We start from the raw sequence: 27,790 nt of genomic DNA on the forward strand, positions 1-27,790 counted from the left end.
AACATGGGGGCTGGAGAGATGGCTCAGTGGTTCAGAGCACTGACTGCTCTTGCAGAGGACCCTGGTTCAATTCCCGGCACCCACATTGCAGCTGTGAACCGTCCTTAACTTCAGTTCCAGGGGAATCTGAAGCCCTCTTCTGAACTCCGCAGCATTGCACGACATGAGTGCACTCACATACATGCAGGCAATACACTCATACACATAAAATAAAAATAATAAATAAAAAAAATAAATATTGGATCATTGGATGGGTATTTTACACTGAAAATACTGCTTAGTATTTATAAGTTTAGAGTGACATAAATAAGTAAACTATTTTGTAGAAGCCATTACAACAAAATAGATGTTAAACTTCCTTCCTTTAGCATGGACGAAAATAACGCTGATTTGTTCACAGACAACTTTAATTTCAGTGCTGTAGGAGTATATTTTGCACACACACACACACACACACACACATACACACACACACAGTTTACATCGTTCACAAAGATATTTAAAGGTCATGTTGCCTTAATGATTTTTTAGTACACTCTTGCCTGAGACTGGTGATCTTTAATTAAAAGGTCAGGTCTCTCATCTTCCTCCAATGACTTATGATTATTTTCATTACCAATGAGTCTAATTTCTATTATTTAATAAAGCTGGAATCAAATTGCTATTTAATCTCTAGAGTTGTGGAAAGATTTATTAATTATGAAGGTTAAATCAAACTGTAGATTTTCTTCTTTGTGCTCATATATCCTTGATTAAGTGCTATTGTTAGAAACTTCCAATGAATGTTTTTATTGGTACCTTTTCTCTGTGCTCTTCAGTGCACTTGGCAGCCATATCATCTTAAACATCTTGGTCTTAAGAATCAAGGCTAAAGCCACACTTGACTTTATTACCCAATTCATTCACTTGGAGCAGCATTTCATGTTCCAGACCTATCCTAAAATCTAATGTCTTCAAGTGTTTCCTGGCTACTGCAAGTCCTGTTGTTTCTAAGTTCTGCCCTCTTTCCAGGTCCCAGTATTTTCCACTTACCCCTCTTTCTCCATAGCTTCATGCAAAATTACTGTGACTGAAGACTCATTCCTTGGGAGTTCTGTTTACTTTCTTGATCTCATGTGATGCTATCAATAACCATAGATGATATGGCAGTTCTCTACCTTGTTGAAATTGAAACTGAAGTTGGAATTAATCATCTTATGTTCACTTACCCCACAAAAATTAATGATGGTAATAACTTGATGAAAGGAGATAAGGTTAGAAGCTCATATGGTTAGAAACTCTTTCTTTTGAATCATATTGTGAACTTTGAGAAACAAAGATAGAGTAGAACTTGTTTGTTTGTTTTTGTTTATTTGGTCTTTTTGAGTCGGGGTGTCCCTGTAGCCCCAGCTGGCCTGGAACTCACTCTGTAGAGCTGCCCTCCAGCTCACAAAGATCCACATGCCTGTGCCTCCTGAGTGCTGGGATTAAAGGCGTGAGCCACCATGCCTGACTAGATAGAATAGAACATGTATTAGTACAAGGAGAAAAAGAAGTATGGAACGGTCAGAAATAATTCTTTCTCTTTGGTCTTTTAGCGAACTCCTTGTTCTTTGTCATAATCCTCTCATTCAGTCATTAATTCACTGAATATTTTCCAGACACCTTCCTTAGACTGCTAGACATAGTGCCACTTTCTGTTCATATAATAATGGCTAAAATACACACTTGCCTCTCAAATTTGCACATAGTATGTAGAAAGAAATATGAATAAGCATTACTATGTTATTATATATGATTATGACTTCTGTTGATGGGAAAGCACAGGAAGAAGAGCATCTATTCTAGACTTGAATATTTAGACAAGACTTTTGAACAAAGTCGCCTCCAATAAATGCACTAGGGTTGAGTAGGGGTTCAACAAGTGATGTCTGTGTGTGGGTTCATATGCAAGTGAGACAGATGAGAGAGAAAGTGAGAGAGAAGAGAGAGAATAAGAGAGATAGGATATGAAAAAGAATGAGTTCTTATAGGGGCAAGTGAATGTACAAATACTTCAAACACTTTTAGGGAATAGAAGAGAAAAAACTGGGCCTCAAATGTGATGGGCTTTTTATGTCACACCAAGGGGCCTGATCATTATCCTGAGGATAACGGGAAACATTTGAAGGATTTTAAAAAGTAAAGTGACATGATTATTTCACTTTATGAAAGTCACTTTGAAGGCTGAGTATCAGAGGGATTTGTCCGAGTCAAGGAAAGATACTAGAAAATTAAAATGAAAGTTGTTTTTATCTGTTGAAATGATAATAGTGGCAATGAGGGTATAGATTAATGAATGGATTCCTAATGTATCAGACTGAAGTGCCAGTAAACAGGAGAACCTTCTCCCTCAAATATTTACAAAAAGCAAATGGTACAAAATAGTTATTCAATAAATACTTCATAGTTGAATAAATCAAGGTAAACCATTAACATTCATTAATGCTTGCCTGGGAACAGGTACATTCAAAGAAGAAAAGGCCTCAGATTGAGCCTGAGGTTCAACTCATATTTACTGAAGAAATAGGAGAATAAGATGCTGAAGAAATGACAGAGAGATAGGATTTACAGTTGTGAAGAGTAATATGGAATTGGAGTAGAGGTAGCAAATATGGCTTCTTTTAAAATGTCTGATAGTTTAAAGTATGTGAGAAATAGAACTCAGCGAGTAGAAAGAACCAAAGGAGGGGGATTTTAATAATTAAAGGCATTAACACTTTTTGTATTAAAAGTGGAAGGCGGAAAAGAAATCAAATGCCAGAAGAGAAAATAGTTGTAGGATCCAGTTACATAGTAAAGGGTCATGGGTACTGTTGGAGGTCTAATTATGACTCCTCATTACATCTTTATCACTGGAACCTGTGAATATGTAACCTTACTTGGTGCTGTGACCTAAATAGTTTGCCTCTGTTTTTAACTTAAAAATTATTTTTTATTATTTTTGTTTTATGTGTATGCGTGTATTGCCTACATGTAGGTAAGTGCACTTGTGCCGTGTAATGCCCATGGAGGTCCCTTGGGCACTGGAATTACTGACAGTTGTTAGCTGCCATGTGGGTGCTGGGATTCGAGCCCAGGTCTTCTGCAAGAATAACCAGTGTTCTTAACTGCTGAACCATCTCTGCAGCCCCATATTTTGCCTTCTGAACACTAATTCAAATATTGGTATTTTGAAGTCCTGCCAATCAAAATGAGACTACTAATAGAAGTACTTTTGAAAAATGACCAAATGATGAAATCAGAGCCTTCATTAATAGTAAAAGTATCCTTTGAATAGAGGCCCAAGTTTGGTGGCTTCATGTCTTGTACCATGTGAAAACCAGCAAAAGCTAAAGGAATAAACTGCTCCTTCTCATACACCAGATCTGTTGGCATCTTGATCTTGGACATCACAGTGTCGGAAGAGTGAGAAACGAACTTCTGTTATAAGCTAGCAAGTTTATGACATTTTGTTAGTTGCTGCAGAAATTATCTGAGACCTTTCACATACAGGTATTATCAGTGGGGAATTTGAAAAAATGGAAAGTGCTTTAAATAGAATGGGAGCAGGAAAGGCTATACGGGGAGAGGGAGGAAAGACAGAAAATAATGCTTAGATGGTATGAGAAGCCAAAACATATGTATTGTTTCATAAGCCTCCTGAAACACACACACACACACAAACACACACACACACACACATGTACATACACACATATATATGTGGGGGAGCACGTATGTATAGCTCAAAGCTAGATAACAAAAATCACAGTGTCAGGCAAGGAAAACCTCCCTTACAGTTGTTGGTCACAGTAGTTCAAGAAACTCCAAAAATAATACAGGCTTCTGCCACAGCCCGTGATTGCCTCCCAGAACTTGAAGTTAAGACAGTATTGCTGAAGACAGGTCCCACTTTAGACACAAGTCTTGAAGTAATTGAGATGGAAAAGACCTGGAAGCCTCCTCCACTAAGACTAAGCTCTCTTGGTATCAGAGGATACCATACAGGCTGCCAAGGGAGAAAATCAAGCAATGATCCTTCTGAGCTGTAAAGCCTACAGACCAAAACAACGATTGGCCCAGGAAATTACATCTATTGGTGTAGTAGTGGCACTTTTGTCTTGGGGGTAATCAACAGCTGTTTAATTTAACTTCAGACCCACTCAATAGGAGGGAATTCATGTGTGGGACAGTAACAGATAGTGAAGTACATATGGCTGGAGAGGTCATAGTCCCTACAGAAGAAACTGCTTCTATAATTTCCTAGACCAATGTCATTTCTTACTATATTTTAAGTATGTATCCTTATATCTCCAGACAAGTATACATCTCACTGCTCATCAAAGAACTACTTTTAGCAATAAGTGGAGAATATAGCAGAATTTCATAACTGGTCAAAATATAGAGAATATGTGGCTGTAAGGTGCCAACCCTTGGTGATACGTCTATAAGGCAACCTCTGCACCTAAGACTGAGGGAACATCTCAAAAGAGGGGGCAGAAAGATTATAAGAGCCAGAGAGACATGACACCTACTGTTATTAACTGCATTCTAGACATGATAGGGAAGCTATACCCATGAAATAGTCACTGTATGGTTGCCTAACAAGATCTGCATAATCAGAAAAAACAGTTGACATGTCAAAGTGGATGAGGGAAATTTGATCTCGATAAAAAGTTACAATTCATCAATGGATGCTGAGGGAGATCAGTTTTTCTAGAAACTAGCTCCCAGAAAGGTTATCTTATCCCAACCCAAGTGGTCAGCCCTAAACACAGACATAGGAACACAAGATCATCATTAAGTGGACTCTGTGCAATATACATATACAGTATTTGTTACTTTTCTTTTATTCAGGGGATGTAGAGTCTGTTATGTCAGGGAGGGATGGTGACAGAGGTGGTTGGAACAGAAAGAGGAGTGCTCACATCTTCAAACAGGCACAGGAAGCCTAGAATGACTGAAGATCAGGCAAGGCTTAAGAACTCTCTATGCCCACACCCAGTAACATGCTTCCTCCAACATGGCTACACCTTCTAAGATCTCTCCAAACACCACCAAATGGGTACAAAATGTCCAAATACTTGGAGCCTATGGGGAACATTCTCATTCAAATCACCACATATATGTATATCTGTCTTCCCTCTCCCCACCAATGGTCCCTTTCTAGTTTGAAGATATGATTACTTTAAGAACCTTTATATACAAATATTACCCTAGATTATGTAGTATGCTCAATGTAATAACAAGAGGCCTTAAAAGAGTTAGAAGAGAATTTGGGCCTGATGGAGTAAGACTTTAATCTCAGTACTCAGGCACAGGCTGGTATATCTCTGTGTCAGAGATCAGGAAGTTCTACATAATGAAATCCAGGCCAGCCAGTACTATATAGTGAGACCTTGTCTCCAAACAAGTAAACACTAACTTTGTGCACAGGCCTGCTCCTGAATTTTCTGTCCCAGATCTCTGGACTACCTACCCTGTTATTCCAAATCTGCCCACTCTGTGCTGATCCCCTGCACTTTGACCAGCTCAATTCTCCAACTTAATTTGTTGGACTGTCCATGGGGTATCTACACCCCTACCTTGCACTTGGCCTACTGATCTGAAATTGGACCCTTATCTTCCACCCTGCACAAAAGTCAGTTCCAAATGGACTACAGACCTCAATAAGAAACTTGAAACTCTGAAACTTCTAGAAGAAGACATAGGCAGTAGCCTACAAGATATTGGTGTAGGAAAGGACTTTCCAAATCAGGTATCGGTTGCCCAGGTTTAAGGTCAACAATTAACAAATAGGACTTCACTAAACTAAAAAGCTTATGTACAGCAAAAGAGACAACCAAGGGAATGAAGAGGAAACCCACTGAATGGGAGAAAGTCTTCACCTGCTACACATCTGAAAGAAGATAAATATCCAGAATATACAAAGAATGCAAAAAATAATAAAAATGAAAATAAAAAAATAGAAGAAAATAAATGAGCCAAAAAAGATGGGCTAATGACTTGTTCAGTGGAGTCTCAAACAAAGAAATAGAAATGGCTAAGAAACACCTTAAAAAGTGCTCAACATCCTTAGAAATTAAAATAGTGCAGATCAAAACCACTTTAAGATTTCACCTTACCACTGACGGACTGGCTAAGATCAAGAGAACAAAAGACACAGTTGCTGGTGAGGATGTAGAGAAAGGGGAATACTCATTTAGTGCTGGTGGGAATGCAAACTCATGCAACCACTATGAAAAACAGTGTGGAGAACCGTTCAAAAATTAAAAATGAATCTACCATAAGATTCTGTTTTACCACTCCTTACATATACCAAAGGATTCATCCTACTGTAGAGATACTTGTGCATCCATATTTGTTGATGCTCTTTTCTCAATACTAACAAATGGAAACAACTTAAATATCCCTCAACTGAAAAACTGATAGTGAACATACGGTACATTTACAAAGTGAAGTTCTACGCAGTGGTAAGAAAAGATGAAAATATGAAATTTGCAGTTAAATGAATGGAACTAGAAACTGATATACTAAGTGAAGTAACACAGACTCAGAAAAGCAAGGAACATATGTTTTCCTTCATTTGAAGATCTTAACACCAATTCCTTACATGTGAGTCTATACATGATGTAGCAGAAAGAACCAGGAAAATGGAATGGAAGCACAGAGGAAAAGGGATAGAAAGAAGGAGAGTGGGGACTAGTAGGGAACAGATGTTACCAAGGAGGAAATGGAGAAAATGAGGGAAATAGGGGTTACTTAAACTAGCGAGGGCAGAGTGAGTTTAGATAGGGAGAAATGAGAGGTAAATAAAGCTTTGGTGGAATTAAAAGCCAGAGGGAAATGTATTAACTCAAAACCCCCTGAAAAAATACACATATAGTATCTGAACATGAGTGTATGTGTACAAATGAAGGCTATATAACAAGGAATACAGTGCCAGATGGGAGAAACCTCTCTTGAGTTGTTAGTTATAGTAGTCAAAGAGATTCCCAAAATAATACAGGCTATTGTCACAGTCTTGATTACCTTGTAGAACTTGAAGGTAAGAGCCTATTGCTGAAGACAGGACATACTTCAGACACAGGACCTGGAAGCTTTCTCCCTGAAGACAAGTCCTCCTAGTTCTAGAGGATACTATGCACATTGCTAAGGGGGAGAATCAATCAAAGTTCAAACCAAGCTCTAAAGCTTAATAACTATTATGAATGGCACAACAAACTATCTGTATTGGTGTAATAATGGCACTTTTATATGGTGGGTAATCAACAGTTATCTAAATGGACTTAAAGCCTTCTCAGTAGGTGGCATTGTAAATATAGCCAAATACCCATGGCTGGAGACATCATAGATCCTAGAAAAACACTGTCTATGGTGTACCTCTAGACAAATGAAATTTCTTACTGTATGCTAAATATGAATCCTCATATTTACAGACAATTATACCATACACTACTAATCAAGGAAGCTTTTTGAAATAGATGGAGGCTATGACAGAGTTCCACAGCTGGTCAACACAGAGAATGTGTCTGAGAGATGCCTGGCCCTAAGTGACACATCTACAGTGGAACCTCAACACCTAAGGCTCATGGAAAGTAGTGGAACATTAGGTAGAGAGAATACTGAACCATCTCTCAATTCTCACCAGGACGCTTCCTCATACAACAGAGTGTGATGCACATAGAAGACCATAACTGGCTATGTTTTACAGAATAATAGACTGCAGAGTTCATGTCCCTGAAGAGTACTCCTATATTAAACCTCACCCACCCATGGCTCCGGGACCATTGCAGAAGAGGAGGAGGGGAGATAGTAAGAACAAGGATTGTTGCATGAACATAAGGGAACACAGACTTTCAGGTCACTGGGAACTTGCTCATATGAACTTGCAACAATGGTGATAGCATGCACAAGACCCATGCCGACTCAATTAGATAAAACTTAGCATAGGAGAAGAGAAATGGGTAGCAGGCCCCAACCCTAGCCAAGAAACTATTGGCAACTGATTGCTGCTGGGTGAGGGAGAGTAGACATTCTTGAAGATCTCTAGATAGATTTACTACACTCCAGTGGATGAACTTGTACTGAGGGACATTTGGGTACAAATGCTTGACCAGGTAGGACTTAACATACATGACAGAATGTATGAAATCTATTGGCGATGTAGGGGCACAGATGGGGGAGGTGGTCTAAATTTGGATAAGATATATAAAATGCACAAGAATGCAATAAAAATTTAAAACCAAAAAATAGCAAAAAAAAAAGAGAAAAGAAAATGGGATAACAAGGCAGAGTGTCAGACAATGGAATTTTATTCAGCTGTAGAAAAATGAAATTATGTTGCTTTCTACTTAGGAAAATGCAACTGAAAAATTCACTCTGTTAAGCACAGTAAGCCGGGCTCAGAATGACAAATAAAGCTGTTTTCTCTATCATATGTGGAGTCTTGTTTTAAATTTGTGTATATGTGGATACAGCTCCAATGAGAGAATACTGTAGTGAGGTCTTCAGTTACGGTTCCTGATAAGCGCTTACTGAATTTTTTACCCTTCCTTGATGTAGGAGACTGGGTGGCAGAATCAACACCTATTGTGTACTTACCCCATCCCCACATCCTTCAAGAGCAAGGAGCAGTCGTTTTCTGCAACAGCATTGCTGCTCTTGGGGGAGGGCTGTGCTTAGGTCTCTGCCCTGGCGGTTTCCCCGGCTTCTACTCCAAGTCTCCTGCAGCAGCTTGGCTACTCCAAAGGGCAGTGGCAGAACTGCCCCCTGGGTTCTCCAAGGATATCCACAGTTTTTTGATCCAGGAGTGGCAGAGGATAAAAAGATGTTTAACGAGTTGCAAAGTGATTAAAAGCCTTCAAAGCTTAAAGACATTTGACCTGGTATAAAGCCAGTATCTGTAGTGGATAGAAGCAATATGTAGACATTAACAGGCAAAAGTTAATGAAGCTCCCTCATGCAACAGAGGACTAGGAACACAAAAGGTCAAAAATGGCCAAAGTGTACAGAATAAGAGTTCCAGTGAAGGGGCTATGGGAGGATGCTAGTGGAGACAACAGGGGTATAAAGATGATTAAGATGGATTGAGATGTTCTGTATGAAATACACAAAAATTCAATAAAAACAAATTTTTTTAAAAAGGGAAGATAGCTGGGCGTCATGGCACGCTCCTTTAATCCCAGCACTAGGGAGGCAGAGGCAGGCGGATCCTCTGTGAGTTCGAGGCCTGGTCTACAGAGTGAGTTCCAGGCAGCTGGAGCTACATGGAGACCCTGTCTCAAAAAGACAAAAAAAAAAGGAAGATATTTCGTTAACATTTATGAAATTAAACTGGAAGCTTCATGTGTTAGGAACACTTTTTTAAAGGTTAAATCCTTGGACAAAACTTTTACTTGTGTGATTAAGTAGAATCCAATGATGATAATTTTGAATAATTATTTGTGGGAATTTGCTATAGAATAATTTGCACTATTTAGCTCTCTGGGAGTGCATATCACGTTTAGAGTATCATAATTTCTATATTTGCCATTCCTTAATATATGGATGTTTGTTTTAAAATGTTTTTCCAATGTTTTAGAATATATGATGTCTTTCTTTTAACACTGTGTGTGTGTGTGTGTGTGTGTGTGTGTGTGTGTGTATGTGTATGTATAGGTCATGAAACTAGAAGTGGGATTCTGAGGGGAAGGGGAGATCTTAAGAGTGGGGTATTTGGGGAGAAAAGAGGGTAATAGAACACATGACATGAAAGCAGAATTGGTGGCTATGTGTGCCGGAGGCAGAAAACCAGTAAGCTTGAGGGGCAGGCAGCCTGGAGGAGGCAGCTGGAGAAGAAGATGAGTAGAAGAATGTAGGTATGAAAATACTATATTGAATTCCATTTCTTTGTATGGTAACTTAAAAAAGATTACCAGAATTAGAGAGAGAAATATTAAAGTGTTATTCTGATGGCTTTGAAAATAGAGTATGGGAGGGGCCGGAGAGATGGCTCAGAGGTTAAGTGCACTGACTTCTCTTGCAGAGGACTTGGGTTTTATTCCTAGCGTCCTCGTGGTGGCTAACAACCGCCCATACCTCCAGTTCCAGGGGATCTGTTTCCTCCTTCTGACCTCCTCTGGTGATATACTTATGCACATAAAATAATGTTAATAATAAATTAAAATTAAAAAGAGAAAATAGAATATGGTGATGAAAATCCAAGTGGTGAAGGTAGCTTCTAGGGACTGGAATACTCCTGTCTCTGGAGCGTTTGGAATGGAATGTACACTTTGATTTCAGCCCATTTAGACCTATATTGGGCTTTAGATCAAAGTAGTGAAAGAATAATTTACTCTTGTTTAAGTTTCAAATTTGTACCAACTTCGTGCTACAGTTTTAGAAAAATAACATGGGCACTAATGGAGCTGTGGGGTTAGATAAGGACATTTATATGTTATCATTAAGGCTGGAGAAACCAGGGAGAAAAACAATAGGGGAAAATTTCACTGTTAAATGTTAAGGTGCAGTGACAGTTTATATCTGTCTAGAAAAGCTCTACAGAAACTACTGGAAACAGTAAGTATATCCCCAGTGCTGTCAGCCCACTGATTTTTGATGCAGGACCAGTTAGCTCAGACTCAATGTCAAAGGCAGACGTCACTGTTTGTGGTTATCTTACTGTGATTTGAAATCTACTTTAAGAACACATATGACAATTGTAATTAAAATTCTGTTTGTGCTTTCTGTGCCACACTGGGCCTGTCAGTGGAGGCTGTGGTCTGGTCTCAGCGAGGAGGGTGAAGCACAGCCATGATGGAGATGGCAGATGCCCACCTCACTGAGAAAGTACCCGGTCTTGTTCAGCAGTCGTGTAACTACAAGCAGCTTCGGAAAGGTGCAAATGAGGTTACCAAAACCCTCAACAGAGGCATCTCTGAGTTCATTGTGATGGTTGCACCTCCTTGCCTCTGTGTGAAGACAAGAATGTTCCCTATGTGTTTGTGCAGTCCAAGCAGGCCCTCGGACTGGCCTGCGAGTTCACCAGGCCTGTCATTGCCTGTTCTGTCACCGTCAAAGAAAGCTGTCAGCTAAAGCAGCAGATCCAGTCCATTCAGCAGTCCATTGAGAGGCTCTTGGTATAGGCCTGTGGCCTCTGCCTTGTTTTCCCCATCAACCCCACCAGCCCAAGTTGTGTATAGTATTGTTCGCATGCAGTGTTTCCAGCAGCTGTTATAAAATATTGTACTACATCTGGTTTTGTATTTTTGTTGTCTTGCAGTTGATTTTCCCTGACTCCCCTATTATTCTTTAATCTTCCTTCAAATGTAAACCTTAAAATTTACAGCCAGTTTTGAAAGAGATGCATCTTAGCTCTGAAAATTGTTATTGAATATGTCAATGCTGTTGTAATGAAATGCTTCTTCTAATTATATGGTTATTCAATAAATAATTTAAAAAATGGACTGATACCTAAAAAAGGCCACAGGTAGAATGTCTCCATTTAACAGCAGGAAGAACCAGAAGAAACCTGACTAAGCTAGCTATATCCTGTACTTCCATCTGGAACTCCCTCCTGTGTACAGGGCCAGGTGGCAATACACAGGCCACTTGGAGTTTCCTGTGCCCTGCATACAAAGTCTCCAATTTGTTGAGACTGAGTTTTCTTGTGGTATACAGTTCCCTCCCCCCCAACCCCATCATTTGAAGAGGAAGTATTGTTTATTGTTTCCTAGGACCCCCCTGTGTGCTTCTGGTGTAACCAGGTATTCTCACCTACCTCCTAGCCTGGGTGAGTGGGATTGAGGGATGGGCAATTGACTTGGGTCTTGAAGAGTCAGGACCAAAAGACTTGCTGCTGGAATAACAGATTCTGGGAAAATCATGGCTCTTTGGGTGGACTGTACAGTAGAGACCCTTGGTGAGTGGGGACTGATTGTAGCCTCTTGCCACTGCCTTTCGGCGCCCTTACCCCTTTCCTGCTACATGGGTCAAATGTATTCTCTGTCATGAAGAAAGTGCTAGTGGGTTCGTTCTGGAAAACCCTAATAAAGAAATACATATTTCATCTTTATAAAGTTCTGTTTGCAGGGCTTCATTTCTATTCTAAGAGCAGTGAACTTTTGTATTTTATAGTTATTAAAATAAACCTCTCTCGTACTCTCCTAAACTTCCCTTTTTATTATTTTTTTCTAAATGCATACTTTTATTGAATTTTTGTGCACTTCATACAATACTTCTTAACTATATTTAGACTCCCTTCACCATCTGCATCCCTCCATAGCACCTTCCTGCTGGATTTTATGCACTATGTTACATGCATAAAGGCTATCTAGTTAAGTTTTTCTACCCAGATATCCCACAGTGCAACTTCATCCACTAGAGTCTTAGTCAGATGAACTCTCTTTTACACAATAGTAATCAGTTGCCAGTAGTTCCTTAGCTAAGATTAGGGCCTGCTGCCCATTTTCCCAGTTCTATGCTGGATTTTTGTCTGCTTGAGTTTGTATGGGTCTTGTTCATGCTGTCACCATTGCCGCAAGTTCATATGAACCACCTGGAAGACTCTGATTCCTTATGTTCAGCCCCAACCCTGGCTCTTACAATTTTCAATCATCCCTGAGTCACTGGTGGGTGAGGTTTAATATAGGAGGCCTACCCACGGACATACACTCTTCAGTCTCTTATTCTCTGTCCTTTGTGATGAAAGATTTGAGACTATAACATACTAAGCTACACCAGAAAGCTTACATCTCATTGTAGTAAAATTGTTCCCTTGCCAGTGCTATAGGTTCTAAGCCAACCATCCGCAGGGCAGATCCCTCTACACATTGCTTTCTGGATGATGGTAAGCTGCTGGGGTTCCAGCATTAGTCGTGTGTTGAGCATGATCTTCAGTTTCCTTGAATTTTCTACTTTTTTTCTTGGAGTCTGCCCCAGTGTTCTACATTAAACATACATGCTTTCTGTTATTTAGAAGGCAGAGTTAGGGGCAGATCATCTGACTTTAGGAAATTTTCCTTTAAAATGAAGGTATAGCCAAACTGTTATCAACCCAGTTCAACTTCTGAAGAAAATGAAAATTCCTTACGCTATTACAGGACAAAACTAGAAGGCACACAAACCTTAATACATTTCCAACATAATCATTTTACAGTTAACTTTATATTTTATTCTGTGTCATTTCAAATACTTCAGCAGAATGGGGATGCAGCTCAGTGGTGGAGTGTTTGCCTAACATGTACAAGGTCCTGTATTCAGTCTACAGTGCTATACATTGCTTTCCTACACTCATTCCCTACTTCTCCTATGGACAGATTAGGGTGTGTAAATAACTGTCCATTTATCGTGTCTATACACTTTTTATAGTCAGAATATTTGCATTTTTCAAAGAAATTATTTTCTGAAAAAAGAAAACATGACAATTGAAATACTTCACACAAGGGCTAGAGAAATGGCTTGGCACTTAAGAGCTCTGGGTGCTGTTGCAGAGATCCAGATTTAGTTCCCAACACCCATATGGTGGCTAACAATCATCCTTAACTCCAGGTCTAGGGAATCCAATATCTTCTTCTGAAATTCAAAAGCATTGCAGGACATGGATGCACTTATATACATACAGGCAAAGCATTCACACACATAAAATAAAAATAAATCAGAAAAAATATTTCACACGGATGTTCATACTGCTCAGAATAATTTATTTTTTATAATTTTTCTTCATTTTTTACAGTGTCAGACACACATACAATGTGTTGTGATTATATTCCCTCCCCTAACACCCTCTGGTATCCACATAGTTTCCTTCTGGACCCCTTCTTCTTCTGCCTACACTCCTAGTGGCTACACTATTGAGAAAATAACACCCCTCTTGCAGCAACCATTAACACCCATTAATTGGCATTTTTGAAGGGATAGGGGCTCATGAAGACCTCTGTCCATGAAGGAAAGTTGGAGGGTCTGAACTTGTGCAGGTCTCCATAGACACTATGTTTTTATGATAACAATGGCAATGCCATATCTGGATGGCAGCATTGCACGGCACTCTTCCTTATCTTCTGGGATGTTCCCTGTGCATTGTTTTTGTGGGAGAGGGTGGGTAATATAGATGTCCCAATTAGGATACTATATTAGGGCTGAACACTCAACAGTCACTTATTCTCAGCACTTTGACCAGATATGGATCTCTGTATTAACGATCACCCTCTGCAATTAAGAGAATCTTTTTTAAACAATGGATTTCCCAGTACCTTCTACACACTATGAGGAAAGAACTATGTATGTATTTTGCACTGATATTTTCCATGTGGAGCATAGTTACAGGCACTCATTCAATATTTGCTGAATGAGCAAATGAAAGGAGAGGACTTGCTGCAGGGAGTCTCTGAAGTATTAAGAAGTATTTAAAATATTTTTATTTACAAACAGCTTTGCATGAAAACAGGCTTTGTACAAAAAAGGATGGCAAAAATTGGATTTATCATTCATTCAGTATATTAAGCATTTTCGGCTCTCACATATGCCCTAGGGAATGGGATACAGTGATGAATTTAATGGAGTCCCTTCTCTCATTCAGTGATATAGCATTTTCAAGGAAGACACATAATAAAAATCTATATTATGACTTCAGACATAATTTTGTACCTACAAGAAGATGATTTTGTTCTTTGAATATTAATAGAAAGTGAGCTTTGAATGATATTCTCAGTAAATGGGTTTGAACAGGGCCCTCCATACTATTATGTGAAAACTCCTTCCCATTATATTATGCCTGGGGGTGGTTATTTGGTAGAGAAAAGGAAGAAAATTAGCCAGTCATTGAAGAAATTCTGTGTCAAACACACTGGGTTCTCTCTCTCTCTCTCTCTCTCTCTCTCTCTCTCTCTCTCTCTCTCTCTCTCCTCTCTTTCTTTCTCTGATTATCAATATACTTAAAAGATATTTACCATTTATTACCTCATGATAAAGTTACACGCAGTTTACAGATGATATATATTACACATATTACCTGCTTTATACACACAAGGAAACATGCTCAGAGAGAGAACCGATCTGTTAAATAGTGCATAGTAAGTAAATGGTGGAGACAGGATTTGAATACCTGCTCAGCCCCAGAATTCATTACATATCAGCTCTCACATCATTCTGTTTGGTCCAATTGACATTGAAAACAGGATTTGAACTTCTCTATTTTGTAATCTGGTGCAACCACTATGGAAATCAGTATGGTGGTTTTTCTAAAAACCTAGAAATTAGAACTACCATGTGCTACAACTATGCCATTCCTGGGCATATTCACAAATGTCTTTATATCCCACAGCAATAATACTGGATCAACCATGTTCTATGCTACTCTGTTCACAATAAGTAGGAAATGGAATTAGCTTAGATGTCTGTCAGATGAATAATGAATATTTGGTATTTATTCACAATGAAATTGTGTTCAGCTATAAGGAAAAATGAAATTGTATAATTTGTAACTAAATGGGTAGAAGTGGAAAAAATTATGCTGAGTGAGGTAATCCAAACTCATGAAGACATATGCCATTTGTTCTCTCTCATGTGGGGATCCTAGCTATGGAGCTTTAGGTCTATGTGTTTAACTTGGAGTACTTGTAGAAGCCAGAAAGCTAGCAAAGTGTCATTGGGGTGGAGGAAAAGAAGGGGAAAGTCAGAACATAGATGGCATGAAAACAGAGAAGGCAAATACGTAAGGACGGGCTAAGCAAGAAGGGGGATGCCGATATGAGGGATGTGAGGAGTGAGGGAAAGAGGGTTAACAAAAATGAAGCATGTAGGGAAAAACCATATGTCAGCCTAATACATTGTAAGCTAAATAAAAAAGTATGAGAGTAAGAAGGATGATAGTCTGCAGGACTGAATAATGCTAAGCCTGAAAATCAGTGATTATTACATCAAAATCCCAGTACCACTTATGGAATACTTTCTTATGAGCTATTGATGAGAGGCCCCACATGCTCCCAAAACAATATAGGCTTTTGTCTTTCCTCTTGGCTGCCCACCAGAACTACTTGATAATCCCCTATTAGTGAAGACACCATACATTTTGCACACTTTTAGAAAAATAAGGCTGGATTTGGGCTAAATGTTTCCTCTCTGCTGTCCAGCTTTCACAGTGCTGGAAGATCCACTGCAAGCTACTGAGGGTCAAAGGCATCCACAGTCTTGCCCATCCAAGAAACCTATAAAGTACAATACCAACCTGCCAAGCAAGATATGACCACTGGTACAATGGTGGCAGAAATGTTATGGGGGCAATCAAGTAATCTCTGGTTGGATTTGAGGCCTGCTCCACAATAGGTCATCCATGTCATGTACTGTAAACTGTCTACACATGCACATATAAAAATAAAATGGAATAGGGTGATAATGCTTTACCCCAAGAGCCATACACTGTCTAACAAAAACTCCAGTGCCAGGTATGGGAAACCTTCCTTTGAGTTGTTAGTCATGGTCATCTTAAGAAACCACCAAAACAATATAGGCTATTGCCATTCATATTGGTCACTTCCCAGAATTTGAAGGTAAAATCATTTTGCTGAAGACACCACACACTTCCGAAATAGGACTTGGAGGAATTGAGGCGGAGGTAACCTGTAACTCTCCTCCCTGAGGACTGGCTGTCATAGTATTAGAAGGTGCTGTGCAAGCTGCCATGAGAGAAAGAAAAAGCAATAAATAGTCCCATCTAACTGTAAAATCTACCAATTACAACAATGACCATCCTGGCAACATATCCATAATGATGAAATAGTGGTACTTATATCTTGGGGTAACCAACAGCTGTCTAATTGGACTTAAGGGCTGCTCAATAGGAGAGAATTCGTGCATGATACTGTAAACTTAGCTAAATACCTACCTGTGGCTGGAGAGGTCATACATAGTAGAAAAGAACCTACTGCTGCCATTTCCAAAACCAATGTAATTAATAACTAAAATCGAACTATTTTTCCTTACACCCTTAGGTAAGTATAAGTCTTTCCCCCATCAAAGAAGCTTTTGTTTTATTGAAACAGATGGAGATTGTTTAAGAGATTCACAGCTAGTGAAAATGCAGAGAATAAATGGGGTACTCAGCCCCAATTGATATATCTACAATGCAACTCTTAAACCTAAGGCTCATGGAACTTCACAGAAGACAAAGCAGAAAGATTGTAAGGACCAAAGAATCAGGACCTCTGTTGCTTCTAGATAATGTCTAGATAGGGAAGCTGCGCCTATGCAGTCTCTAAAATATGGTTTCCTATACGAGACCTGCATGATGACAGCCACAGTCGACATGCCAGAAAGGATAATCAATTTTCTACAGGGATGAGCTGTCTGACAGGTTATCCATTTCCAAGTGGTCATCCCTAAAGACATGTATATACAAGTACACCAAATGCACTCAGTAGGATTCTGAAGAAGTCACAAAATTGAGGAGTGGTGAGAATTAAGTGGGTGACATTGACAGAGTTGGAGTGTGGAGAGGGAGGGTTTGATAAGATGTAAATACTTATTCTTCTCAAATAAATTATATAAAGAAAATTTAAGGAACATGACTGAGGAGTCTGGAGAAATGGCTCAGTGGTTAAGTGCACTGGTTGCTCTTGCAGAGGACATGGGCTTGGCTCCTAGCATCCACATGTTAGCTAGCAACTGTCTATAATTCCAGTTCCAGGGTATCCGACACCATCTTCTGACATCCATGGGCATTAGACAACATGAGTGTACTTACATCCATGCAGGCAATACACTCTTACACATAAAATAAAATAAAATATAAAAAACAACATGATTGAGTGTATCTTATTAGCCTAGGGGGAAGTTACTATAGTTGTGCAGAAAAATGGACACACTGCTAAGCTGCCTTCAAATACTCATGATTAGTTTTATGCTAACCTCAGCCTTAATTAGAAAAAAAACTTCACAATGAAAGTAAAGGCAGAGGTGCATGGTTGCTCAAGACACTGAGAATAAGTGACCATTAAGTCCTCAGTAGTCAATAGGACATTCATTCCAGCCCCTGTAAGGCCCAGGGAACAACACTGAGGACCAAGAGGAGATGTGACGAATGTAAGAACTGGAAGATAGGGAAAAGATCTGTGAAAGAGTATCACATCGGCATGACAAAACCAACACAATCATGGTGTCATAGGAGCAGCAGTTCCCGGCAATGGACCTGCAGAAGTGTGGGCCTGGCAACAATCAATCATAGACTGGTGATGAGGCCATGTGGCCCTACCTCTCTCTGCTGAAATCTGAGTACTGATAGATTCCCGGGAAGGGCAAAAACTCTCCATGTTCCAATCAATAGTAGCAAACCTATGGTCACATAGATGATCTTGGCTAAACTCAGTGGGTAACAAAACAAAACAAAAAGTCTTGAAAGTGGGAAAGGGACATTTCTGTGTTTGAGGGAGGTAATAGGGGTAGGAGAGAAATAAGATAATGGTAAGGATGATAGTAATCAGAATGCACATATGAAATCGTCAAAAGAAAAAAAATAATAAAATGTTATAGTGAAAGATTCTTGGGTTGTCATTTTTAAATAAGTTACTATATAATAATACTGTGCAGATGGAGTCTTTAGCTCACCATGTCAAATGCTCCAGAGAATGGCAGATGCTGGCAATGGATGCATATTAGTGCTGGTAAACCAGTCTGCCAGTTTCCTAATGAGAGTGTAAATATGGAAGATGTTTCTTTACATTCTCTCCTACCCACTCCTACTTTACCTTGTGCCACACACTTTACTTTTGCTTTTATTCAGTGACTTTCCAGATTTCCCAGTCTCATTAATCCTCTGGACCAAGTCCCTGGAGCAGTGGAATGATTGGGGAAGCATTATTATGTGTACCTAGTCAGGAAGAGAGCCCGGGACTCTCATGCGAGACCTCATACTACATTTAATTAGCTGCAGCTGATTTTCCATAACCTGGATGCAGGCCTGAACTGCTGTAGCTCTCAGATCATTTGAATAACAGGCAGCATTGACTGAGGGCTCGCAGGCCCTGATGGGACCCTGTCTAGTTTGAGCTAAAGAAGCTGATGTGATTAAGTGTGGGGCTTTTGATTAGGTGGACTTTGACAAGGCTTATTTGATTGTGTCAGACTGGGGTTTCTTGAGGAATTGCCTCTGTCTCAAAATTGAACCACAACTTGACATGTCTGGGAACTTGGGATTTCCAGGCTGTGAGGCTGAAGGAATTAATTTTAATTGGCTAAAAGTAAAGACTGAGGAATTCAGAATATCACACAAGCCCTTATTATCTCACCCAACCATTTGTTTTCCTATCATGAACTCTAATTTAAATGACATCCACAAGCTCCGGAGAACATTTTATAATCTTTGTACTGTGCCTGAGAGTTTAAATATGTACCCATCCAAAGGTGGTTTATAGCTTCACACTATAGGACTCATACCCAGGCCATGTTTTAAGCCTGCATCTTTAAAAGCACCCCTAGACAGGTTATCTGGAACAAGGCAATGGAGGAAGAAGGAGTGGGGAGGAGGTTAGAAGTGGCCTTGATGCTTCTACCATGTTCAACTCATTACTCATTTCACTAAGCACTGCAACATTATGCCCTTTCTAGAGACCTGCCATAAAGATCACGATCAGTAGTTCCTTAATTACTGCAAAGCTGCATCTTGTTGAAAATTCAAAAGAATCCCCAAACTCCTGCCCCAATGATACTAAAGAGCGACTCAGCATTCTGTGTGGGAGGTGGCTGACAATTTAGCCTTATATATGAGTATAGTAAATGCTACATCAAGACATATATTAAAATATTACCTTGTCTATTTTGAAACATATACACCTTTCATTTGTTAATTTGGTGTTGAAAAGCTTACCTGAAGAGTATTTTTCAGAACCAACCTGTGATGGGGCCCTTGGGATGGTTTGGGTAAGAGTGGTACTATGTGAGGTGAAGGAACTTGATTTCATGCTGCACTCAGCTCTATTTGGGGTTCCATGGTATTCATGCTCACCTCAAGCTCTTAAATGGATTCCACAGAGCTAATTTTGCAATGGTTTTTCATCACCAGTGGCTTCTTGTTAAAGATACAGAGCTGAAAGCATGGTTTTAAGAAAAGACAATATATCAATAGATATATTGAATGAGAGCTACTTGAGTAGAGAACCATCAGTTAATCTCAAACTCAGTTCTAGGGAATGATTCTGTAATAATTTTTTTGTCAGATCCAAGTGCTTGCACCTTCTCTACTATTAACTTTTAAAAGGCAGTTGTCTATGCTTAACGGAAAAGCTGCAAGAACTCAATCATCAGCCTAGGGTTCCACCAGTAACAGTGCTGAAAACAGTTTGTTAGGACCCGTGGTTACTTCTTTGGTGCTTGCCTAATATTTCCTAGCTTCTTGCATTTTGGGAGAAACCTCAAACCAGACATACACTTGATTCCCATGCTTCCCTGGTCACAGCACCCTTCTTAACGAATTAAAATTTGGAAAGATTAATTAATTTGCTGCTGTAGAGCATGTGGAAGATGGCTGCTCCCACGATGCATGTAGAGAGGGTGCTACAGGCTTGTGATTCATTGCTCTGTCAGCAGTGTGAGATACACTGTATGAAAATGCCATATAAATGCAAATACAAATACAAACACCACCTTCCCCTGTTGGCTCGTGATAAGGTGCTCATCCAGATGAGACATTAAGATTTAAAAGCAGAAAAGTAATAGCTGAGAAGAAAAAAAGACACAATTACTTCTCAAACAAAGTTTCCTTTTAAAGAAAGTCATTAAAGTACTCGCTGTCTCCTTCCCCCTACCAATGACAGTTTTCACACTGCCTAAATGGGTAGGCCTTAGTCTGAAATGATGTACTTGTGATTAATTTAATTAGGAAGAAAATGAATTTGGAAAAGGGATTAGGAAGAAAAGTGATTTAATGTGCCAAGAAGTATATCTTCCTAAGAGGTTAGTAGCTCACCCTCAAGTTGCCTCTGATATAGGCTTTAGTACTTGACTCAATAATGAATTTGGGTCTTGACATTATATAATCCCTTATATTCTTCAAGTGCTTTAAATGTGGGGGTGGTGTACAAAGCAGACCTGTGAAGACTTGAGCCATGTGCTTGACTCTTCTTTACTAAAGAAGGGAGGAGTGTTTGAGTGATCCATTTTCTCAGTTGCACTTCCTTTGCTGTTGATATAAGAAGTCATTAAAAGTGAATGTGAAAATCAAATGAATACAGGATTTATAGAATTTTAGAACTATAATGGGTCTGAATGGATTTTGCCATTGTTCTAGAATTGAAAATTATCTGAACTCTGTTAGCATAGAAGCTTTGAAATCCAGTCAGTATTCTTACATAAGAACATGCAAAATCCTACTTGGCGTTTATCCAACCTAGAATTATAAACATTGATACCCAAAAGCAAGTAGCTTCTTGTAGATAGGGCATGTCTTTCCTAATATCATCCTCAAAATTTAGAGAACTTCTAAAAAGCTATATTTCCTTTTATAACACATTTGAGAGATGCCACTCACTGAATTATTGAAACTGTTCCTGAACCAGTTTCTATCATCTACCCCCTCCCGTCTTGGAACACTCTGTCCACTACAGTTTCTCTTTATTGGCCCTAAAGCACTCTTTCTTTAGTATGAAGTCTGGAAGGCAGCCAGGAATCTCAGGTTTAAGCTTCTGAGGATATATGAATCTTTGCCTTCTGAGTCATCAGTAAAAAAGGAATAACAACAATGGCACATAAACTATGTTAGGACTTAAAATTTACGAAGATCTTTCTTTGACTATTCTAAGTAGAATTGGCCTATTTGGCATATAGCATATGGCAGTAATTTAATTGCCAATTGCATACATCAGATATCAGCAAATTTGACTAGGCTGATGAACTAGTTTTACAAATAAACTTTTTTGGAACACTGGATACTCATTTGTTTATATTTTTTCTAACACTGTTTTCACACTATGAGTATAATTGAATAGATGCAATAGAGTTTGTGGCCCACGATGCCAAAAATGTTTGCTCTATGGTCTTTTATAGAAATGAGATTGATGACCCCTGCTCTATATTACTAAATTTTAGATTCAGTCGTACAACACAGCCAATAGGAGTAGCTTCTTCAGAATACAGGTTGCTAGGTCCTATTTTTTAATTTATTTGTGGGAAGTTTTTGTACTTGGTATTGTAGAAAACAATATAATTCAGGTGATACTGTTATAGTTAATTTAGAATGAACAGCTTCTATAGACATCTATGTGATGATAGTTTATGGATATAATTTGTGCTGCATCAAAAATAGCAGTAAATATTTCATTAATTATCTGCAATTTTTGGTATGGAATTTCTAGATCCTTTTCAAAGTCACACACACACACACATTTTTGAAATTCTTAGGGATTTAATGTGTGGTTCTGAACAGTTTGCTGTTGGTAATTATCATTTGCCACAAATTGCCTCTCTGTGTCCATTGGGTCTCTTTATATAAATCAAGCAGCATATTTCTCACTGGATGTTTTGCAGATATGGCTGTGTCTGCCATTGGCCACTTTCTTTTCTCAAACATGATAAACTAGGTCTTCAAAATGTCATAGCTGCACTGTGTTTCATTAGCAAGTAAGAAGGGATTGATATTTGGCCCTCTGTGCCCTCATATTAAAGGAATACTAATGTATGGATGCTGATGGATGCCTAGTCTCTTACAGAGACCATAGCAAAACAGTTCAGCATTTTCCCATAATTCTCAGACATGAATTTAATATGGACTAGAGAATGAAACATATTTTTCCTCAGATTCAACTTTTTTCCCTCTATTAATTTTATTATGCATTGCTACAATACTTAGGAAGAAGTCTCTGCTAAAAAGTTTCTGAAATTCTGAGCAGGTCTACTCCACCTGTTTTCCAGGAATGAAAAGTTATATAAGAATCCGATCTTAGCCTAGTGTGAGAAATCACTTACTTTGTGGACCTTTAGCTCATGCTTCACAACCTCCCAAAGACTTAGCTATAAAATTTCCATTCTGTAATCAACATTAAGTTGTAAAATTAAAATAACATTACTTCTTAAAGTAATAGAAAGGATGCTACAGAAATAATTAATTTGTTCCTTGTAACTGACTTGGCCAGAACTAAAACCAGTACTTGAAGACCAGAATAAGAGCAAAAGTGCTTTATGGCATTGGAACAGTCTGTTGTGTGTGAGGGAAAGTAAATCTACATTGTACTTTATGTAACCTAGTTAACTGTGAATAGGCAACTTACTGGGAAACAGCAGTGGAATTCCCACATGAGATAGATTTACCTAGCTCAATAGATTTGAAACTGTGCTCTGAGAGCCCTAAAGGATTCCATAGCAATTCATCAAAACAAGCTGACTAGGTAATGAGTGGAAAAGGTAGGCCAGAACATTTCCCATCTCTCTACCCCTATCCTGTCCCTCTGCTAGTCTTGGCCCTGCCTGCTCCTGCTCTTCAGCCTCACATCTTTGGACTAGCTAACCTAGATAGCTTAATCCTCTAGGGTAGTTTGTTAGAGCCTCCACAGACTGCCCCCACCCCCACCATCACCTGAACTCCTGATTTGACTGACAGGGGCCAGCTCTTCTACTGCCTTGCTAAGAAATGGAAACAGGGAGTTGCAGTCCTGTCCTCCTGTCTCCCTGCCAGTGCCTCCCAGAATCAGGACCCAGCTGCAGCCAGCATCCCTGCTGTGCTCAAAAGAGCCTAGCCCAGCGGGGGGCACCACTTTGGGCTCTGTGGGCAAGAGCCTACAATAGGAGCTGATGACTCTTATGATGCCTGGTGACAAAGGAATTTCTGCTTTCCCTGAATTAGACAACCTTTTCAAATTGATAAGATCAACCATGGAGCAGCTGGCATAGTTTATGAGGATATGAAGTATAAACTCTCCCTAGAGTTCCCCAGTGGCCACCCTTACAAAGAACCCACAGTGAAGTTCCTCATACTCTGCTATCACCCCAAAGTGGACACACAGGGTAACATCTGACTGAATATCCTCAAGGGTAAATGGTCCTCCCTGTATGACGTCAGGACCATCTTGCTCTCTATCCAGAGCCTGTTAGGAGAACACAACAACGATAGCCCTTTGAACACACATGCGGCTGAGCTCTGGAAAACCCCACAGCTTTTAAGAAGAATCTTCAGGAAACCTACTCAAAGCAGGTCTCCAGTCAAGAGCCCTGACCCAAGCTGCGCAGCCTCTTCTGTGTTGTCTTTTTAGTGTCTTCCTTAGATGCTCTGTCCTTTCCTTGATCCATATCTTGAGCTGTGGTGTTATTTTTGTTTAATTTCTGTTTTTTAAATTAAGTCTGCTTAAACCCTTACCATGCATATTAAATAAATACATGTTCTTTGTCTTTGTAAAAAAAAAGAAAAAGAAAAGGAAAAAAGAAATGGGAACAATAAATGTCCCTCAACTGACAAATGGATAATGAAAATATGGAACATTTTACACGATGGAGTTCTACTCAGTGGTAAGAAAAGATGAAATTAGGAAATTTGCAAGTAAATGGATGGAACTAGAAACTGTTGTACTAAGTGAAGTATCACAGACTCAGAAAAGCAAGCAACATATGTTTTCCCTCATATGCTGATCATAGTTCCAATCCATTATATATGAATATATATCCTGATGTAACAACAGGAGCCAGGGAAATGGAAAGGAAACACAGAGGTAAAGAAAAGAAAGAGCCCAAAAGAGGGCCATAGTAGGGAACAGATATTATCAGTGGAGGTGGGGAAAGTAGGGGTGTTTCCCTGGGAAGGGAAGAAGGAGGGACATAGAGGGTTCCATGGGGGTGGGGAGGAGTGAACTCAGGAAAGGGGATGGAGGAAGGAAGGGGGTATTTGGAGTGAGGAGGGAGTTTGGATGGGGGAAGAGAGAGGAGAGATGAATGGAGCTTGGGTGGCATGGGAAACCAGAGTGAAATGTGTTGACTCGGGAATCCACTGAAAAGTACATATGGCATGTGAACATTAGTGCATATGTATACCTGGGGGCTGTATGGCAAGCAGCTCAATGCCAGACAGGAGAGTCCTCCTTTCCAGTTGTTGGTCCAAGTATTCAGAGACTCACAAAACCGCACAGACTACGGCTGGAGCCCTTTGTTTTCTCCAAGAACTTGAAGGTAAGATGCTAGTGCTGAAGTCAGGACATACTTTAAACGTAAGACTTAGAGCAATGGAGCAGGAACTGATATGGAAGCCTTGTGTCTGAAAACAAGCTCTCATACTTCTGGAAGATATTGTGCAAGATGCCGAGGGAGAAAATCAATCAATAGTCCAAGCCAGCTCTAAAACATAGTAACAATAATGATTGGCACAGCAGACTACCTCTATTGGTGCAGTAGTGACACTGTTATCTGGGGGGTAATCAACAGCTATATAATTGGACTTAAAGTCCCCTCAATGGGAGGGAACCCATGAGTGGCACTGTAACTATCTCCAAATACACATGGCTGGAGATGTCATAGATTCTAGAGAACACCCTATCTCTGGCATATCTCTAGATGCACTAAATTTTTTTACCATATGGGAAATATGGATCCTTCAATTTATAGACCAGTGGGCACTGCATCACTCATAAAATAAACTTTTTTTTGCAACTTACGGAGACTTATTATAGAGTTCTGTAACTGGTCTCACAAAGACAATATATGTCTGAGAGATGCCCAGCCCTAAGTGAAGCATCTACAGTGGAACCTCTACACCTAAAATTCATGGAACATAGTGGAACAGGAGGTGGAGGGAATACTAGTGAATCCTTCCTCATAGAACAAAGTGTGATGCACACAGAAGGACACAACTGTCTTAGTTTTAGAGAACAAGAGACTGTAGAGTGTGTGTCTGGATAGGATTCCTATATTGAACCTCACCCCACGGCTCAGAGACCATTGTGAAGAGGGGGCAGAAAAATTGTAGGAGCTAGTGTTGGTCCATGGGCATAGGGAGGCAGAAGTTTTCAGGATACTGGAAGCTTCCTCGTGTGAACTTGAGGCAATGGTGGCAACATGCATAAGACCCATGCCAACTCAATCAGGCCCAGTGTGGAATAAGGGAAATAGAGGGAAATGCATGGGCACTGTTGACAACTGATTACCACTGGGCGAGGGAGAGTAGATCTTCTTTAAGATCTCTAGATAAGCTGGCTAAGCTCCAGTGGATGAAATTGTACTGAAGGACATCTTCAGTGTACAAATGTGTACAAATGCTTGAATGATAGGACCTAACATATATGACAAAGTGCATGGGGTCTGATGGGGAGAGTATGGGGAGTCATGGATGGGGGAGGGGGTCTAAATTTGATCAAGAACTATTGCATGAAATGTACAAAAACTCAATAAAATATTTTAGAAAAGTGAAAAGGTAGGCCAAAAGTTAGAAGTAAATTTAAAATAACTCTCAGAAAATCATTGAAGAATCATTTGTGATCATCAATAAATCTTTAGTGTTAAGTACCTTGGTTTGAAGCAGGTACTCATTTCTTAGTAAATAAGTGTGTGAATACAGGGAAGCAACTCATTAGTAATAACTACACCAATGTAATAAAATATAACAAGAATAAAGGAATGGTAGCAGTGCTGCAGGCTCCTGGGCACGTGTGTGTGTGTATGTGTGTGTGTGTGTTTGTGTGTGTGTGTGTGTGTGTGTGTATGTGTGCATGTGTGTGTGTAGGGAAGGTGGATAAAACTGGCATGTTGTATTGACTTCTCACCATCACTAAGAGGTTTGCATCAGTTGGGAAAGCATTCAGGAGAGGGAGACCAGGCCAAGTGTCCTTGAGATCTTACCAGATCTAATAGTCTGATGAAAAAAATAATCTGGCTCTATTTTCTCCCTTAAATGCCATACATTTCTTAGTGCCAGTTAGAGTACATTAGCTTTCTTTGATAGCCTCGATTAGTGCTAAATTATATTGAACTTCCCAGGAGGAATATCACAACTGATGCCTAATTATATTCACACTATCATTTTGTTGTTGTGCATGTAATTGCTTTTATACACATTTAGGACTTCTTTGGACCATTGGTCTTATGTATTTACTTACTAATTTGTAGGCTAGCTAGTTAACTCTATAATACACAACTTTCTTATTGTAGGGTGCGCACAGTGGTTTTCATATGCTCCTCCAATGTGCCCAAAAAGTTGATAAATTTGAAAACTCCTCACTGATTTTCTGTAGGATGTGAAGAAAGCCTGTTACACGAAATAGTAATGTTCACCCATAATGTTTAGTTACATTTCATTGCTTTCTCAAAATACACTCTGGAACAATTCTGATGCTTCCAAAGGACATCATTTATTCAACATGACATTAGACTTACCCTGGATGGTTGTATTGATAACACTTCAACTTTGTAAAGCCAAATGCTCTTTGGGGAGGCCTGTGCTGCATGTGCTCTCAGCTCCCAGGCTTTCTCCTTATGAACGATTCACAAAACCAACACAGTGTATTCAGGTTTTCATACACAGTTTATAATGTTCAGAAGAGAGTTACTTACAAAGTCATGCACCCATGGGCTTTTTTCCCCTACAACTTGGTTGAGCTCTCTACATCCTTGGCTGCTGGTGCCCCAGCCAAGATTGCGAACTTTCTGCCACCTCCCCAGTTTCCTCCCCATCTGTCCTTAGACCCTCCCTCTCATGCAATTGAAACTGACCAATTGGGTGGGAAGGGACCGTCTTCCTCCCATTCTACAGAGCTAGAGTCTCTTAGGGTTCAGACATTCAGCTGTTGTTAGTTCTTTAGGGGGACATGCTTATCCAACAAACTTGAACCTTGGAAAATGCATTACTAACAAG

The 27,790-nt window shown here is 39.5% G+C and overlaps 2 pseudogenes; both read left to right on the forward strand.

Annotated features, from left to right (window-relative positions):
* The first annotated feature begins 10,797 nt into the window (after positions 1–10,797).
* LOC103734873 lies at positions 10,798–11,126 on the forward strand (annotated as a pseudogene).
* A 5,245-nt stretch (positions 11,127–16,371) lies between these two features.
* LOC103734874 lies at positions 16,372–24,172 on the forward strand (annotated as a pseudogene).
* Positions 24,173–27,790: the final 3,618 nt, after the last annotated feature.

This window comes from Nannospalax galili, unplaced genomic scaffold (genome assembly GCF_000622305.1).
Source record: "Nannospalax galili isolate Female #2095 unplaced genomic scaffold, S.galili_v1.0 scaffold75, whole genome shotgun sequence".
In the NCBI taxonomy this organism is placed as follows: domain Eukaryota; kingdom Metazoa; phylum Chordata; class Mammalia; order Rodentia; family Spalacidae; genus Nannospalax; species Nannospalax galili.